Source organism: Canis aureus, chromosome 3 (genome assembly GCF_053574225.1).
Source record: "Canis aureus isolate CA01 chromosome 3, VMU_Caureus_v.1.0, whole genome shotgun sequence".
Classification (NCBI taxonomy): domain Eukaryota; kingdom Metazoa; phylum Chordata; class Mammalia; order Carnivora; family Canidae; genus Canis; species Canis aureus.
In genome coordinates this window covers 67,643,306-67,647,576 of record NC_135613.1, presented here as the reverse complement: position 1 = coordinate 67,647,576, position 4,271 = coordinate 67,643,306, and the positions used below count along the sequence as shown (strand labels likewise).

General features: G+C 37.6%; 1 protein-coding gene across 2 annotated transcripts in view; it reads left to right on the top strand.

Annotated features, from left to right (window-relative positions):
• Positions 1-59: 59 nt before the first annotated feature.
• Positions 60-4,271, top strand: part of BTG4 (BTG anti-proliferation factor 4) — a 33,801-nt gene continuing 29,589 nt past the window's right edge. For both annotated transcript variants that reach the window (XM_077893434.1, XM_077893433.1), the window contains exon 1: positions 60-554. The gene's annotated coding sequence lies outside the window, so the exon portion shown is untranslated. The remainder of the gene's footprint in view (positions 555-4,271) is intronic.

The window sequence follows — 4,271 nt, the reverse complement described above, 5'->3', positions numbered from 1 at the left end:
CCTTGGAACCCCGCGGCGGAGGGGGCGGGGCGCGCGGGGGTGGGGGTGGGGGAGGGGCGGGCGGGGAGGGAGCTGCGGGCCCCGCCGGGGGCGAGTCCCTGCGGGGGAGGCCCTGGAGGCCGCGGCGCGGATTCCCGAGTTTCTCTTCCTGCTAGGGCAGTGGTGACCAAGAGCTCCTTCTGCCCTCCCGCCCGTCCTCGACGGGGAAAACAGCTTGGCCCGGTATCAGACTGCAGGCTCCGATTTTCCAAAGGGAGATAGGCCTGCGCGGCCTCTGGCTTGTGGGAGCACTGCCTTCCAGGGGCCCCTCCGCACCCTTGTCTTCCCCTGGGGCTTCTCACACCCTCGGAGGGCCCTGCGGTGACGGGGAGGGTCGGCTCGGCTCTTCTCATCCAGTAGTTAGAGCAAAGCTCAGTCCGCACATGTTGATTCAAATGCCTGCTGTGTGTTCAGCACCTAAGGTCACGCATTCTACCCTCCATATGTATAATCCAGGTGGTGACAAGATGTGAACACGCATTATTGACCAACCCAAGACAATATATGATAAATTGGTAAGCTGGGGACAAATAGAAGAGGGTAGGACGGGGCATCAGTGAGAACTGTAATTGTCAGGGAAGGTTCTCTGAGGAGGCAGGCTTCAGTAGGTCCTGCAAGCAAGACTAAATTTGGCTATTCAGGGTGAGGGCTGGGTGGCCAGAAAAACGATGTCTTGCGAACCAGTTACATTTTCTCATTCTCACAATTCCACATCTGATAACGTAGATGTATTATGTGTGTATTTGGAGTAGATTGAACAAAAAGAAGACAGTTACAGAGAGTTTCTGGGAGACCTCTACTAATACTTCTTTCCTTTAGTTACTCCTTCCCCTCTTTTCCTTCAGTGAATGAGTCAGGAAAGGATAAAGAACATTCTAATCCCACACTTTGTGGAGTGGAGTTGGTTGGCCCTCCAGTACCGGCTCCATGCATCTGGTATAGCACACTCATTGTTGATTCCAAAAGCTTAGATCTAAATTATTTTCCCCAGAGGAAAATTTCCCAGCTGGAGATTGATTCCCTAAACCTAGGAAATGGTTTCATAGATGCCACTGGTAGCATGAATTAGGGGCAGGTAATCTAGATCCTAAACTCACACTATTAAACCGCCAGAAGAACTTCCCAAGGATGAGCCTGAATGTTACAGCATTATCTTTCAATAAAAGACAGCACATTTTTTGGCCAGATGCATCCTGTATTCTGAGAACACCAAAGTGAGAAGTAAGAAATTAAAGTATAAAATGTATAGTGCAGAAAACATTGATTCTCAAGATTAACTTGTAAAGTTAAATTGCAAAAGACAGATCACTTCATCAGATAAGATCATTCATCTTATCTTTGGGAGAGGCACAGTGTTGTAGAATACACCACATAAATCCCACACGCTTCTTTAACATGTACAGTGTCCCAAGCCATACCAGACAAAATGCTGGAATCAGAGCTAATTAGCCTGTGAGCTCTCTAGAGGTAACTGTAGAATCAGTTTTGTATTTGATAGTTAAATATACATACATATATAAATGCAGGAATGAAATAGCTTCCATTCCATTAACAATATGCAGACTCACAAGTTTTGGTTAGGATATCCTTATAAAAACAATTCTGTTTTTCCAAACTGCTATTTACTTCACCCGATACAATATTAAATACCTCTTCCTGATTGATGTTTTGTGATTAGTCGCATCTTACATTTCTTACCTGAGCTAGATTGCTGCCCTCCAAGGTAGTGGTTGCAGTAGATGCCTTGAAATTTTAGATTCTTAAAGCTTTTCTTCAAAGATAATTTTAAAAATAAAGAAAACATATGTAAAAGTCATCAAGATGCATTGCTTCCAAAAATCACTTTTTTTAAACGCAGTTTATTTTGCAGGTAGTGCAACTAAAAAAAGTAAAAACGAGGAAAAAAATGTGGCCTTGTCCTGGTTCTTTCTTTCTTTCTTTCTTTCTTTCTTTCTTTCTTTCTTTCTTTCTTTCTTTCTTTCTTTCTTTCTTTCTTTCTTTTTCTTCTTTCTTTTTTTTTTTTTTTTTTTCAAAGAATGCTTCTTCTTAGGGTTGCTGTTGATTTGGCCTGTAGTTACTAGAGAAACTCCAAGGATCTCATTCCCTTTATGGTTCATGTCTAGGCATGCCTGGAGACCAGGGAGACCCATGATTTAATCTAAGTAAGAATGCCTGTGGTGTTTTAAATGACCAAACAGAAGATTGCATTTATTTTAGACAAAACCAGGAAGGTACCTTTCAGAGCAATTGTTTATTGTTTTATTGAATTTCTGGGCTTTTGGTGATTCGAGTGATGAGGAAGGAGTGCTAAGGAGAGGAGATGAGGTTGGTGATTAGGAACAAACCCAGAAGAGTATAGAAAACACATACCTTCTGGTTCAGCTTTGGAAAATTTATATTGGTTAAATTTACCACTCCTCGATAAAAGACTAGAGTGATGGGAATTGGGAATTAAAACGGAGACAAACTTGCTCTCTTCTTTAATATAACACAGACACACCATCTGAACATTTTTTAGCCTTCATAGCTTTTGGAGGATGTTGTTTGGAGGAAGAAATGAAGAATCAGACTGATGAGAAATTGTTGGAGTTTAGCAGCTTCTTTTAAACCTATTTTCTAAATGTATATTTTCTCTTAGGAAATAGAGAACCATGTTTTGATTTTTATATTGATCAATAAACATCAGACTAGCTTATTAACATTTATGACACTCTATTTAGGAACTAGTTTACATGTTGATGCAAGACTAGATAGAAGTCAACATAGTGCCTTTGAAGAGCTAAACATCAATGAATCTGTTCAATTATGAGAGGAGACTTTTTTCTAGCTAAAATGAACTGCCAGGAATTTTTATAATTTCATACTTCTGATTTCATTTCATTGTGTTCTTATTAGTAAGAGTGCACCAGATTCTTCATTAGCTTATTTATATTTATTGATTAATCAATACTGTTGCTTTCAGTATGAAAATGTTAAAGTAAATCAGAAACGATCTAAAAAAGAGACTTTATTACTGAAGTTGCTTGAGCTTTTTGTTAAGGATTCAGCAGTAGGAGCAAACACGTTGCATATTTGCCATCTTGAGAGAACACAGGATTTGTGGTCTAGTTGGAGAGATGATTTGTGTACATAATTAAGATAGCGATGGTTTAGTAATTATATCAATATAAATATATAATTAATATCTATATATTATTTATATTATATATATTTACATTATATACCAAGATTGTTAGATTTATACATGCTTTAAGTCTTCTGAATAATGTAAGATTCATTATTATTTTAAAATTAATTTTTAATTTTTAAATTTTTAATTAAATATTTGATAAATTACTTTCAGGTATATAACATCGTGATTTGACAATTATATACATTATGAAATAGTTTGCTAAGTGTAGCTACCATGTATCACCATACAAAGTTATTACAATATTATTGACTGTATTCCCTATGTTGTACTTTTCATCCCTTTGACTTATTTATTTCATAACTGGAAGTTTGTACCTCTTAATCCCCTTTACCTATTTTGCCTATTTCCTGAATCCTCTTTCCTCTGGTAACCACCAGTTTGTTCTCTGTATTTATGAATCTCTTTCTGTTTTTTGTTTGTTTCATTTTTTAGATCCTCTACATAACTGAAATCATATGGTATTTGCCTTTCTATGTCAGACTTATTTCACTTAGCATAATGCCCTCTAGGTCCATCCATATTGTTACAAATGGCAAGATTCCATCCTTTTTATGGCTGAGTAATATTCCATTATACATCTATATCTATCTATCTATCTATCTATCTATCTATCCACTACTTCTCTTTTGTTTAATTGTCTATGGATGAACACTTTCATATCTTGGCTATTGTACATAATGCTGCAATAAATATTGGGGTGCATAATCTCTTCAAATTTGTGTTTTTGTTTTCTTTGCATAAATACCCAGAATTGGAATGACTGAATTATATGGTATTTTTTATTTTTATTTTTTTGGAGGAATCTTCATACTGTTTTTTTTTTTTTTTATAGTGGCTGCACAACTTACGTAAGCTTCATTATTGCCAGTATTTAGCAAAAAAGAAAAGGCAAATCACCGAAGGTTGGCACACAGAGAAGGTTGTACAGAAACTATGGGATAGAGCTGGATCTAGAAGGAAAAGTAGGACATAGATAAAGGGAGAAGATAGAGGTTGGTATTTTTGGTAAGACGAGCAATTTGTGAGGGAAAAATACAAG